This window comes from Apteryx mantelli, chromosome 6, assembly GCF_036417845.1.
Source record: "Apteryx mantelli isolate bAptMan1 chromosome 6, bAptMan1.hap1, whole genome shotgun sequence".
Lineage (NCBI taxonomy): Eukaryota > Metazoa > Chordata > Aves > Apterygiformes > Apterygidae > Apteryx > Apteryx mantelli.
Genome location: NC_089983.1, coordinates 13,207,112 through 13,221,800, shown reverse-complemented (window position 1 = coordinate 13,221,800; position 14,689 = coordinate 13,207,112). Strand labels below are relative to the sequence as shown.

At 40.2% G+C, this 14,689-nt stretch overlaps 1 protein-coding gene across 9 annotated transcripts in view; it reads right to left on the bottom strand.

The window, feature by feature from the left end:
* PARD3B (par-3 family cell polarity regulator beta) overlaps nucleotides 1–14,689 on the bottom strand; it is a 440,403-nt gene that overhangs the window by 84,564 nt on the left and 341,150 nt on the right. The window lies entirely within an intron of this gene.

Below are 14,689 nucleotides of genomic sequence, written 5' to 3'. Positions count from 1 at the left end.
TGCAGTTAATATTTTAGGATTACACCTCCTCAAAAGGTCTGTATTTAATCCGTGCCAAAACTTATATATCTAACCTAATCCTGAAACTTTTCATCTAAATTAGCTAATAAAAATACTACTGCCCCTTGGTCACTTGACCCACCCAGATTCTTCTAAATAAACTAATTTGTGAAAAGTGGATTAAACATGAACATAAATGCAGGGATGGCACAGTTGTCTGAAATCAAAGGACCAATTTGCTGAAGATTTAATTTTTTTTTTTTTTTTAGTTTGGCTACATAAATGGGGAAATCATCCCTCATTATAAAGGGGACAGGGACAAAGTAAAACAGTGAAGAAATTAATAGAAACCTGACAGAGATGAATTGGTACATATAAGTGAATTAAAGACTATTACTGGCAGTACTCCACTGTGATAAAGCCTTAAGTGGTATTGCAAAATGCTGCTGCTAATCAGGGCCCTTGTGTAATCATTTTGGAATAGTAAAACATATTCAGGTAAATTTCAAACTCAGCTGATCTTCAGTGATTCAACATTTACTCTGGCAAAAAAACTTCAGCAATGTTCGATGAGCATGCACTGCCTGCTAACTGTTCAGCTGCTCTTCAAGACAGCATAATTAAAAGCAGTGAGATGGATCAGGCAGAATGCTGACCACAGTATGTAATAAATAACATTTACAGAAGATAATGAAGCACAGAGGAAAAAATGAAGAATGGAAGACAGATACGCACAGGCAGTGACTGACAGAAGTCAACATGCACTCTTGACTGCATCTGAAATACAGCAGCATCTCCCTGTACTGCAAAATAAAAGTGTAGAAGGAACAGTCTAATTTGTACTATAGAAGAATAACTACCACCAGTAAAACATAATGGGTTCAGGACTCTGGATAGTGAAAAATGAAGATGTTCTGGAGAAAGTCTGGAAGATGAATGGAGAAAATGGTGCCTTTAAGAAATAGATGAGCACACTGGGAGCTTAGTGCTGTTGATCCAGTCTGTCAGACAGGAGCCATTAACTGGAGAATGTGATTGATACTGTTTATGTTGTTTCATTAACATTTATTTTGATGATATAATTTTAATTATTTTTCAAATAATTTATAACTAAAAAGATTCACAAATAATTCTAATCAGAACAACATGCCTTTTTATACATACACTTGCATACATTAATGTACATCATGCAAGCTTTCAAGTTACGCCTCTCCCTTATCTGTGCTAGAGCATAACTAGAGGTGACACGAAGTAAAACGACTCGTTTTTAATACTTAAAATGTAGTCATACTTTATAGTGGGATGAGCCTGCATATGACACAAGGGCTTTGGCAGTCAGAGAGGGTGCCCACTCTCCACTCTGCCTTTCCTCGGCGAAGCAGATCACCCTTCTCCTCTAATTATTTTACTATAAAGACTATGTGAGAGAATATCATCTTCCTAAGACCCTTTTTCTGCTTTTCCCCAAGTCACTGATCACAGCCCAGTTAGTACATTTTCTTTAATTTTTTAAAATATCGTTACATTAAGGCTTGGTGGGTATTTCTGATCCCCTACACTAGTTCTTAGATATGAAAGGACGGTAAGAAGAAATAAGCTACAATCCATCTATATCCTTAAAATCTCTCAGTTTTCTACATTTATGCTTCTCAAGAATTTATCTCCTCCTTGTTCCTTCCCTGAATTTCTCTTCTCTGCACAATTTCCCCTCCTCTTTCCGTAACCTCCACTCCACGTGTGTGGTGCCGCAGGTTTCACTAGTCTGCATTCAGCGGCTGGCCTGGCTCAGGCAGGCGCCATCAGCGAGTGCAGCCTCCTGCAGGGTTAGGCAGCGTCCTGGAGAAGTGGCAGGCTTCAAAGCGAGCCTTTGGGTCTGCACATTTCTTAGTCTATCTGTAAGGGAGATTTTATTGGGGAAACCTATGGAAGGCATGGCCTGATGTCAATATATGATAAACTCAGTTAGTAAGGCACATATTCTCTCATTTTACTGCCAATTGCACCGGCTCGGCTGGCTAATGGCTGAGGGTTTCTTGGGATGGTGAGAGTTTAATGGCATTTGCAGAATGATGGGACATACACATTATCCTTTGTAAGACCAGTGGTGGCATTGGGAGAGACCTGGGTAAAAGTCATGCTTTTATTCATAAAGCAATGGATAATAGTGGGGGGAGAAAGTCAGCGCTGAGGAGCTATATATGAAAACAGAAAGTAAAAAGCAGTGGTCAGCTTTCATTTCTAACCAAACCACAAACCACTGCTAGCAAATGAGTAATTAGAGAGCAGCTGAAAGTATGCAAAAGCCTTTATCCTCCAAGGGCTCGTGAATAAAGATAAAAGAGAGATCATGCAGCAGGGACTGGTGGAGGGAGCCAGTCTGCCCAGCTCCGTGCGTAACAGTTTGCATTCATCGTCCACAGAAAGGAATTGGGGGCAAAGTTAGCACCCGGCCCATCCATGCTAAACCCAGTCTTTCCAGGTAGCTCATCGCCTGAGAGCACTCACTGTACTGCAGCGACAGGGGAGGATTTCCATTGCAAATAAGGCCTCAGACATCAGTGAAGCAGGGAGGGAGGTCTACACTGCTGATTTCCATCTTTTATACATAAAGGGACTTCAAGAGAAACCCTCTTGCGGAAAGATTAATATTTTACAAGTTCCACATGGGATTATGTTTAGAAATGTAAAAATGAAGGCACTGTCTTTGTTTAAAGAAATTCACACAAATAGCTGTTAGCTTCTGCATCCAATAACTGTCAGTTGGGTCCTTGCTTCTGATTATCCTGCTTTTCTTCTACTAAAAATGCATACAGTGGTTAGAGATTGCTGCTGTCTTTGAGATGAACTCTGAAAAAACACTGATTATTTGAACGTCCTTAAAAACCTGGGAAACAGTGGAGGGCTTCACCCTCACCTAGTGATTAAAAAAAGCCTAACAGACTTTGGTGGAGGAACAGATCATCTGAGGTAAAGGCTTCATGGCACACAGCAGGGAATTTCTACAAGTGCAGGTGGGATGGTACAGCATGGACAAATGGGAAGACGTTGCATTTCAAGGAATGGTCTCTCACATGCCAGTGCAAAAAGCATGGCACACAGTCCCAAGAAGAGTTGTAACTGCTTCTCAGAAAATGATGAGACAAAATATTCCTTGGACCAATACATCACCTATCCCCTAGGAATTTGAGACTTTGAAGGCAAAAGAGCAGGGCAGAACAGCAGCATCACGTGCATCTTGCTTTCATGTCTGACAGTGAGAGTAATTTGTCCCGCTATCAATACTGGTATATTCTGCACAACAAAAGCTGGAATTAGGTCACCACAATTTTCTTTTGTTCCCGTGAATAAGCCTAGCTTCTTCAACTTCTCCTTCTGAATGCAGCCTTCAATTGCTTGCATTATTATAAGTTGAACCTGCTCAAGAACAATTATTTCCGTTCTATGTTATACTGACCAGTCAATACCAGGTTATGTGAATTTCTTCATGATCAATGTTTCATCTTTTCAACATTGCTATTATAATTGCGTTAATATTTCTTGTTTCTTTCTCACTCTTCCATGGAAATCTATAAAATTTGCTCAACGATCTCTCTTTTACCCTATTTTTCATTTCAGTCCAAATGCTCAAATATACAGAAATAAACTGTCAGATGGTCGATTTCTTTCTTTCTGTTTTCCGGTCCTTCCATGCCTTCCCTTACATTTTTCACCTTAGAAGTTTCTTTGCATTTTTCTTAAGTTTTAAATACCCTCACTGTATATCAGCATCATGTTTTCACCCAGTTCTAATGCAATTTTTTCTTTAACACATCCCAGTAAGTGCCCAGGAAACCTTTACTGAGGTGTGACAAAATGCATGCCCTTCTCCTTCCAGCACTCGATAATGCTCTGCCAACCCAACTACGCAGGCCAGGTCTGCTATACCGCATCCTATTCCTCTGCCATTTCTCCACTTTCTCTCCTAAATCTGAAACAGCATTAGATTATATATATTTATTCCCCATTACTAAAATATACATGTATATCTGTCAAATCAACAGAACTATCACAGCAATCGATTAACAGTTACTAAGAACACACAACAATCACAAGAGAGCCCAAAACTGGAGCACCACAGGATGGGTCTGGTTAAACAACTGGTGCAAATTTGTGACAAAAGATAAAACGTCACTCAGCACCATGACACTGGCAGTGAAACCAGAGATGAGGAGAGGCACAGGTCACCATCTGAACAATTTAGTGTAGCAGTAAGGTTTCCACAGACTTCCTGATGAGGGAAAGGGAAAAGAAAAGCTCACACAGAATGAAGGGAAGTTAGATATATTTCCTTTCGGGTATCCCATATCAATCCTACTCGCTTTCTTCCGCAACCTGAAAACCAAGCTCTCCAGTTAAATCACTGCATGACAACTACATCAACGTCCCTTAGCTGCGTTTCTGTAATAACACAACCTTTTCACACAGGCAGCTGGAGGACAGGCGACACAGAAGTGCTGCATCAGGCAATGCCCTTTTTATTTCCTGTGACCCATCTCTTTTTCATTAGCATCCAAACACATATCCTATCTAAATCTTTTCTGTTGCTTTCAAGATCCGCTAGCTATCACCACAACCTTTCTCTACAACGAATGATTTCAGCAAAAAAAAGCAGTCCTATAAAATATATAACCTGAATAAAACTATGGGTAGCATTTTCAAAACATGTTGCACCCCATTTTTAGAAGTCAAATGAAGAGAGGATCCTATATGCCTAAGGTACTTCTGAAAGTGGGACATGGTATTTTGCAAACGCTACCCTGCAACTCAAGCACAGTTTGGCAGCACGGCACCAGAGGTGTAAGCCAAGAAAGCACTCCTATTTATCCTTCCCACAATCTTCCTATCTGATGTATTCAAAAAATCGTACACACTGATTTCTCATGTACTACCCCATGAAAAGATGCATAAACCTAGACTACAGCTGCCATAAAAGGGTTAACAGCCCAAAGAGCTCCTCTCCAGCTGCAGCTCAGAGCTCAGACACACGATTGAGTTACTGTGGCTTAACAAGTTATTGTGTTTCTGCTGAGCTACTGTCAATGACCACATATGTATTCGCCGCCTGCGACAAACACAATGTAAAACGCTTTAGCTTGACATCAGTGACAGAGATACTGACAGGCACAAGCTGCCTTAAAATACTGCCGCTCCAGCAGAGCGAGGCAGCTGCGGGAAAGGGTAGGGACCACCTCAAGAAAACTCCAGAATAAAGGAGCTGAGCAAGAGCGACTTAAAGAGCAGACCCAGAAACGCTTTCAGGAATGGCATGAGGACTAGGAAAGGCAATAAAAGCTATTCTTCATCTCTTGCCCCACCAGGCCAAAGTCAGGGGGGTGGCTGCGTTGGGAGGGAGAAAACGCCGAAGCCTCTAAAGCCTTTCTTACTCAGGAAGCTGCAGGGCAGCACTTCGCGCCCGAGCAGAGTTTCTGATGCAGAAGAACTGCCCCAAAGAGGCCCGGGACAAGGGACATGCAACCTTCACTGCAGGTGTTGGACCTCCTCCCCCCTCGCGCTCCCCGCGAGCTCTGGGGCAGCCTGTCAGCACAAAGTTTGGCAAGAAATGCCTCTGCGGAGGCCCTCAGCCAGCTCGCGCGCAGCTCTGCGGGGCAAAGCCCCTCGGCACACTGACCCGAGGCAGCCCTGGGAGGACAGCCCCACGGACACCGGGCTGAGGAGCACCACCGCAGAGGTGGGCTCAGCGGTGCAGGAACGTGAGCCTGAGGCAGACGTTATCTGAAATTTGCTCCAGCCCACAGACTTTAGAGCTGGAGGTACGAACCCTGCTGTCACCACGCTTTCAGACAGCAAGTATTATGCAGACAGCCAAGTACCTGAAGGTACATTTGCCGTTTCCAGATGCCTCAGAGACCTTTTAGTCTAACCTTTGCTAGCTATTTACTGAAGCAGCTTTTCCCAATACTTTCTGCTAAGCTGTTACAGCTTCAGCTGTATCCACTAATCATACACCCATACAAAATATCCAAGTGATTCCTGTTCACTAGATGATGATGTTTCTTTTTTCCTTTAGCTGGAAACAGAACATGCTCTGTTTGTATCTCAAGACGGGCACAACCCGCAGCATGCAAACCCAGGGGTGCCAGTCAGCACCTGCAAGGAAGCCAGGAAGCTACATTTTTACCCGCTGCCCTCAAATGTAAGGGCAGCCTTTCTGCAGAGATAGAGTTCAAGGTCTACTGACAGCACTGAAATTGTTCAAGGGATCCAAGAAAGCAGGCAATATATTATTTTCCTCTGATTTTCCAGGGAAAGCAGAAGAGTGATACCTTTTTTTTTTTATTATTTACTATGTAGCAACTGTGTGCTTAGTACTGAGCAGAGCACAAAGAATGACATGATTTGAGCCCCAAGGTGCCAATCTAAGTAGTCAAACACCACAATCGGACAGAAAATATTTGGTGACCAAACAACGAAATTCACAGAGGATGGTTCAGGGGCCTTGTTTCATTCTTAGGATGAATACAGCAAAATTTCTTGTATGGCGGGTTAAAAGCACAGATTTTATGGAAGCGCAAACAGATGTATGAATGAGATGCTTGTTAAGTCATGAAAGATGTTCCTGGGGGAGAAGGAAGAATAGCAAGCAAAGATAAAATGTGCAACAGAAATAAACAGGGAGGGAGCCAAAGGTCTTTTAAGATAATTTCTATTCTGCTTGCAATAAGAAGAGCAGAATAAGATCAGGAAAGTGAGTGTGTGTTCGTGCAAGCAGTTTGAGGTATACCTAAATTGCAAAGAAAAAAAAAAAAAGACCTGATGCTTTAGGTTAGAGATCATTGAGATGCTAAACATTTTTCCACTCGTTTGGTTGTTCCTTGTGAACAGCAGAATAAAAGCTACTGCACTGCATTTTTCCACTCATGTGACTCTCCCTGAGATCTACATACCGCAATGATTACTCAATTTACATCTGATTTAGTATCTTAATACTTCAACTGTGATTTTACATAACATTTCTGCTTTTGTCTCTCATTTACCTAATTCATACATATATTGAGTAACGGGTTGTCTAGGGGAAAGCAGCCTATTTCTGCAGGAGGTCACTTAGATTTCCATTGGGTTTAATGTTTTAATTCCTTTCTAGCTGCTAGCAAAATATATTTTGGTAACTAAAATATTGTATTTTCATTCATTTACATAATAGTGGACCGGATACATCCTGCCTTCAGATATTCATAAGCCATAATCACTGATGGGAATGGGTATATTTCACTTGAATATCTGAGGAGATAAAAAAATTAAAAGCACTGGACTGAAATTATTTCATAATTGTTGTTCAGACAGGCATGGTCTATAATGCCATTAACAATATTATTCAAATCTACATCTTTTATCAGGAAAAGACTCATTTGTGTTTTTTCAACCATCATCTAGGAAAACTCAAGAGGCAAGCAGGTCTCATAGCTTAAAAAAAAATTCTCCTCTTTTTGCCAGTAAATTGAGGACATCTGATATGGACTCATCAAGACTCAAACAATATCTAATTTAGTATTATCTTTCAGGGTATTCTGTTGGCAGCATATTTGTCAAAAACATCCTCTCCATAAGCTATGCAAGCGTTTCTTCATTCTATTGTGCTAGATTTGAACAATTTCTCCCCCATAATTAGTATCTCTAATTGTAAATAAGAACAGAAAGAGTCTTGTAAATAAAAAAGGCATGCCACAAAAATTCAAGCCAGTAAGAATGTAACTCGGGCTAAACAAGACAGATTTTACAACAAAAGCATTAACTAGCCCAGTGGTAAGAAACATTAAACATTGCCTGTTCTAGAGATCTGCAAAACTACTCCGCAGCTCCTGTATAATGCTGAACTGACCAAAGAAGCTGCCTTTGAAGGCTTGTGAGCAATAAACAAGGGGGACAGAAAAACCTAAGGAGACAAAGCTGTAATGACAGCAGAATTTATGTTTATGACAAACTGATTTCTTTCATACTTCAAAATGAGGATTTTGCTGAAGGCCAAGTATGAGTTTTGGATAATCAAGACAGAGGTCTTAATGCTCTTCCATTTATTTCAGAGATGGCAGGGAGTGATTACCACCTCAGACAGGACCCTGCCCGCTAAAGCAAATCTTGGCTGTAATGAATTCAGTGCATTTTATTCCTCATGAAGTTTGATGAGAGCAGGATTCTACCCTTGTTGTACAATCTTGGAAAGTTTCCGTACATCTTTCTTCTTAGTTGTACTCCTGGGTAAAACTCAGCAGATTACTGAAAGCCAATTATCACCTCAATTATATAATTTTCTCTATTCATAACTATCCTGAGTTGTTTTTTTTTTAAATGACAGTATCATAGAGAAATTTAGGTTGGAAGGGACCTCTGAAGGTCACCCTGATCAATCTCCCGCTGAAAGCAGGGCTAACTGCACGGTTAGATCAGGTCGCTCAGGATTTCATCAACAGGATGTTTCTTGTTTTGTGGCAAGGCAGATTAGATAGTGAAATCATTCCAGGTTTGACAAAATTATTTCTTTAGCGACTTTCAACTGAGACTTTTGTTCTGAGGCCTTTAAGAACTTCAGGCTCCTCTTGCAAGACGGCCTTGCATCCACAGGATCCTTGCAGACCAAAAGTAAGGATGTTGCAGGCCTAGTTCTGAAAGGCAGCTTCCAGGTTTTTCTTATGGCCTCACTGATTTTGGGGTAGGCCAAGAGCTGACCTCCATTCAGTACTGCATTGAGGAAATCCCTAGACCAGATTAGTCTGTCTCCTAGAAAGCACTCTACAACCCAGGTTGGCTAGTATACTGACAAGCTTCACCGTATTCGTGTGGCCTATAAAAAGTTGCTAACAGCAACATTTCTGTTTTACAGTGTCATTTTTAAAAACATCAAACAACAAAACTCCCATACACACCGAAAAGTATCACACATTGGCACATTAATGCAAGAAGGAGCCAGGCCATTGACACTGAGCTGCTCTGACCTTTCAGCTGGGCAGGAGCAAGGTCTTTGTAAACTGGTCTCCAGAGCAAAGTGAAACCACTGCCTCAATGAAGGGCAAATCAGGGACATTATATGGCTTGGGTGAAACTTTGGGGAAATTTAGCGGGCCAGGCTACGATGCCTGAAGAGTACTGTATCCAACAGTCTCTGATAGCTTGAATAGTATTGTGATAGTGAAAGAAAAAGACCAGTCCCATGTGACACTCAGTTTTTTTCAATTCCGAATGTTCTTGAGCTAGGACATTCTGGGATCAACTCCCAGCCTACCACTGTCTTAAAAGGTCCTCCGCTGGCGATTAGCCACGTGAAGCAGCTCAAAAACTGCTGTTTGGTTCCAAATGCCATGTCACAACCTGTGAAGGTAGTTGAGAACTCTATATCAGCTACTCATAACCAAATATCAGTCTCTCAGTGTTCAGCGGTAGGCTTTTATTACATGTTCTGCTATGCATAGCGGCAGCAGATCTAAAATGAGAATCATTCAGAATCAATGGGTTGGGATTAATCTGTCCTCCTGTCCAGTGCAAGTGCTGTCACAGTAATAAACAGAAATCTGATAACTTCATACTGTCAGCACAAAATGAAACTATGACCTTGACCTGTGCAACATCATCCAGTAATTTTTCATAACTTCAACATACCGTACTACACTGCCATGATCTAATAAGAATCTAAAAGTAATTAACTGGAATTTTTGAAAACTGAAGCCTTAATCAAATATGTATTCTTATCAGGGTTTCAAGCCAGCAGTAAATTGGGACATTTAAAAAACTGGGATCTAATCCAATCCATGATCTGATCAGGGTTCAATGGTTATAATAAATTGGGAGTATTAAAACTGGGATCACATCCAACACTTTATTTTGTCTAAACCACAGGACCTAGCTGTGCTGCAATGTCAGGAATATTCAATGAACAGATACGCCATGTTGGATTAACCCTTAACAAATAAGGATATAAAAACTCAGGAGTCCCCAAAACACGTGGTTTAGGGCAGAGCTGAACGGTGAGAGAAGCAATTACCAACACTTGATCAGAGATCAATATGAACTATAAACAACCATAATAATACTTTTAGACTTGGCAAGACTATAATACAGGCACAAAAGCTACATGGGTTTGTTAACAATGTGCACTTGCATGTGTGCCCTTTAACATGTATTACACATTTAAAAGTCATACTTCTGTTTTTGTAACAGTCTGAGTTTCAACTTTTGATTCTGAACAATTTGGCTTTTGTACCATACTGCCATGGATGCAGCTATTCTTGTTTTCATTTTGATTTCCAGTAACAAACATATTCTTTGTAATTAAATATAACAAAACAAATGCTGACAGAAAAGGAATAAAGTTTCACTCACAAGTATGCTCTCATATACAAACGGTCTCTAAATGTTTTTATTTCTGTAAATGCATTCTCTTCATACAGGGATCTCACAGCTGCAAAATTAAATCTCTGTTTGCCAAATATCAAAAACATATGAATTGATTTTAACCATGGGAACAGGCAACAAATACCATAGCTGATAAGATGAGAGAGAAGCTTTCTTCAATTTCTGGAAGTTTTCCGAAAAAGTAAAGGAAACTCAGTCTTTAATATAGAAACTGAAACCATTTAATCTACCCAAATTTGAGATTCACTGTTACTAAAGTATTCAGTTCAGACATTCAGGAAGCAAGGGCCAGATGTTCCTTCTGCTTCCCTAACTCTCTACGTAAAAATTTAATACTATTTAAAAAAATTCCTCAATTAATTCCAAACAGGAGTACAAAATGAAGACTGATTTAACAAAACAAGCTACTACTCCTATGAACAAGCATAGAGTATTATTATTATTATTTACACAGAGTGCCTCCATATTCACCAATTCATATGTTACTTATTAAAATCACCCCGTTTTCAATAAGGTGCTTCATTTTGTGAAGTTTTATTCTAACATCAAGAAAATGTTCAACTCTGCTGGAAAAGAGACTTTGGTCTCAGCAGGAATATTCCAGTAAAATAATCCTAAACAAACAGGAAAAAATTGTTTTCTTTCAATTGATAGTCACTGTATTTGCATTTGAAAGGCAAACAAATTATTATGTGTAAAACTCAAGTGCCTAATATATTTATCTAGTTTGTTTTACAATGATTTTCAAAGGTTAGAAAATTAAAAGGCAACCCCATGTGAGTGGGAAAGAGATGGGGGAAGGGAGGAAGAGAAGTCTTGTTTTGAGGGAAAGAAAAGGGAGAATCTCTTCCAGTATTTAATAATGTAGTGAACATCTTGTTGTTAAAATGATAAATTCTGAGTAATTTATATGGAACACACTAAAAATACAGATTTGAGTCAGCTTGATCAAAACAAACCTCAGACATCGCATTTGCTTTTTCCTTTTATGGGCAGATTCTAGACCTTTGGAGCCCATGTTTTATTACAGCCAAACTCTTTGAAGCATGAACAAAATGATGAGTTTATTTAAAACAGGGCCTCAGTCCAATGAGCCACTTGACTTGTGTCAGGGAGGACAAACCACTCCCTCAGAGAATTATATCACGAGTTAAGTCAGTCCTCCTAAGCTATCTCTGCCATGAAGTCCTGACTTTCTCCGGGAAAGTGTCCATGATGCCGCATTGCTGTGGCACGAGAGAAAGCGAAGGGAGGTAGGGGGAGAGGGAGCAAACTGTGAAATTTAGAGGAGGTGCGGACTTCGTATTCAATTGGACACAGATAAGGCTATTACTAAACAAGGAATGCCTAACATCCTAAATTCCCCTTAACCATTTGGAGCCTGCAGAAGTAGCAGTCACATAATAAAATCCTGGCTTTGAAAAGAAAGGAGACCTGGTGCTGAGGTCTGGGACAAATTCCTAGCCTCACAGGGACTTTTTAGGAACCTGGACAAGCAGCTGCACATCAGATTCCCACCCACAGGATACTTTTTTCTGCCAGATTTTGTCTCTTCTACCTAAATTGTAAGTGCTCAGTGTCAGGTCCAAGCTTCCCTGACAGCAGCTAGCACAACTAGAGCCTGCTCTTGGCCGGGACTGCTAGGAAACACAAGCAGCAGGAAATAGCAGTGTCAGCATTTCAGTGCAGGACGTGGAGCTGCTGCGGAGGACTGCAGCTACAAGGGAGTACAGAGAGCAGGACTGAACACTGACACTAGGAAGGTGTGGAATGGAAACAGAAATTACTAAGCTAGAGAAACACAAATTTTATTTTCACTTTTTAAAGGTTCAGAGCTGAAATGTGGCGGCCCACAAAGGGGCTGCCAGGCAAATCTGTGCTGTGGGCTACTGTGCAGCAAGTCCAATCCCTCTGGGAAGCATCTGCACTCCAGTGGAAGTGCTGTATGCTCTGTCTGCATACGCCTACTAGCTCTTACACGTTCTGGATGTGTCAGACTTGTTGCACATGCACTGTGCAATTCCTTCCCTGTGCAAGCAGTAAATCCGACCTACTCGGAGCATGAGGGACTTCTGCTCATGCAGCACACCTACATGAGGCCTGATGTTTCTTGTCAGTGCCAGAGCCCCCGAGTTTGTACTGAAGAGTCGACCCATAATTGTGCAGTGAGCACATCTGACATTTCTGCATGACCGTAAATCTTGTCAAAGTTTCTGGAAGAAAAAAGGCCGCATCCAGGGAAGGACAGATTTATAACAGGCTTACCCCCGAAATTTTGTGAGATATTATTGTTCCCATCCAATACCAGTCAAAAAAAACCTGCAAAACTTGAAGAGATGGCCTTCTCCTGTAAACTGGAAGTGCACTTCCTACTGAAAGATATTTCTTGGCTGAGATCTTGGAACAGTATTTTTGTTTTTTTGGAGACCTGCCAAGTATATAGTGCATGCAAAACCAACCTCCAAAACCATGCAAGGTCCACAGCTGCTAAGATGCTGAAATGAGCTTAATCATTAATCCTGTCACACCCTGCCCAAAAATCAAATACTCTGACCTCTTCCACTAGTGCCCAAAATGGACAGCTCAGCCTCTGAAAAAACCTGTCAGATGAAAAAACATGCGTACTGGTTAGTATGACAGATCCTGAAATATTCAGGCAGTCAGCATTTAAGAAAACTGAAATTTAAGCAAATAAACTGAGCTGAATTGAGGATCTGAACAAAAATTATTTATATAGTTAATCTTGGAATGATAAAGTTAGATATATGTTTAAGTTGATTTTAAAAAGGTTAGATGTTAGAAAATAAATCTGTATTTTGTTCAAGCTGTAAAGTACAGGATTTGTTCATAGATATCAGGGGACAAAACATGCTACATTGCTATCAACAGTTCTGTAGTCTACTTGTTCTACTATTACATTCTTAGTAGTTTTAAAATGAACTCATGTTACTCAAAAAGAACAAATCTGAAAAATACGATGCCTATGTTCTAGTAAACTTCAGTGGAGCTTGGTTTTATAAAGCTGAGACCAAGTATGCAGAATTGCAGCTAGTGAAGTCATAGAAGCAGAAGATCTATGGTGTGGATGTGCTGCAAGGTTTTCTTTGCCAATATGTGCATTAAAATCTTGGACTTGAATTACATTAGAGAATTACTGAATCTTGGGACAGGGCTATAAAACTTGTCTTTCCTGAGCATCATCACTAGGTGAACAGTCAACAACACAGCAAAGAGACTGAATTCCCATTAAATCAGAAAATGTTTCCTTCAACTGATTTTCTTCAATCGCCCAAACAGTTTTTGCCCATATGTGAGAACTGGCTACATTATAAAATTTTCCTCGAGGAAAGATAGTCTCTTCTGTCTTATGATCAACAACTCAAGCTGGGTTCAAGAGTCAGCCTACAGATAGTCTTATGTGGGCAAACATATAGATATGCTCTTATTTTATTTAGAAAGTTGAAGCGACTTGCTTGTATTTACAGTATATGTTGTTGCATTGCTTTGGGGATAGTGTAAGGAAATTTTCTCCTCCTCTCTCTTTTTTTTTTTTTTTGATCCCAAGAAGATATTTGATCCCAAGCTGAATTACCTGATGGAAAATAGGGTGATATTTCTATTCTTGTGCATTATGAAAGAAGAATCAAATAAGTGAGTTAAAAATATCATCTCAGTTCATCCACTTCTCAACACACCTGCTGTTCTCCATTTCAGCATCAAACTTCCAGGTCAAAATTGAAATCATTATTAGAGAAACCAGAATGATGAAGACACCGAGCTGCCAGTTTCTAATGCAGTTTTACCAAGTTACTGTCAATCAGTAGCTGTGATTTTTAAAAAAAGCATTCATCGCTGAAGAAATATTAAGAACAATTATCTCGTGTCCAATTGGAACGTTAGACCTCTAGACAGAAGGGTTCATTCCTTGCAGTCTGCCAACATTTTAGTAAATGACACTGGCCCTTTAACAGATGGGATACATGCTTCTTAGCTTGCCAGGATCCTAATAAAAGACACTGGCTTCTTTAAAATGAAGGACACATACCTCTCAAATTGCCAGTATCCAAATTGGGAGTCAGCAGTTTAAAATAAAGGCACTCAATCTGGCAAAATCAGGGACGCGATACAAGAATTTTAAAGTAAGTGGTACAAAGTTTCTGCTGACATTATTTAACTGGGATGAACTAAATGCTGGAACTTTGGCTAACCATATCCAGTAGCAGCACTGTAGCAACTGGATACCTTACTAGCTTTTGAAATGAGTAGAGTAAATATTAGCAGCAGACTT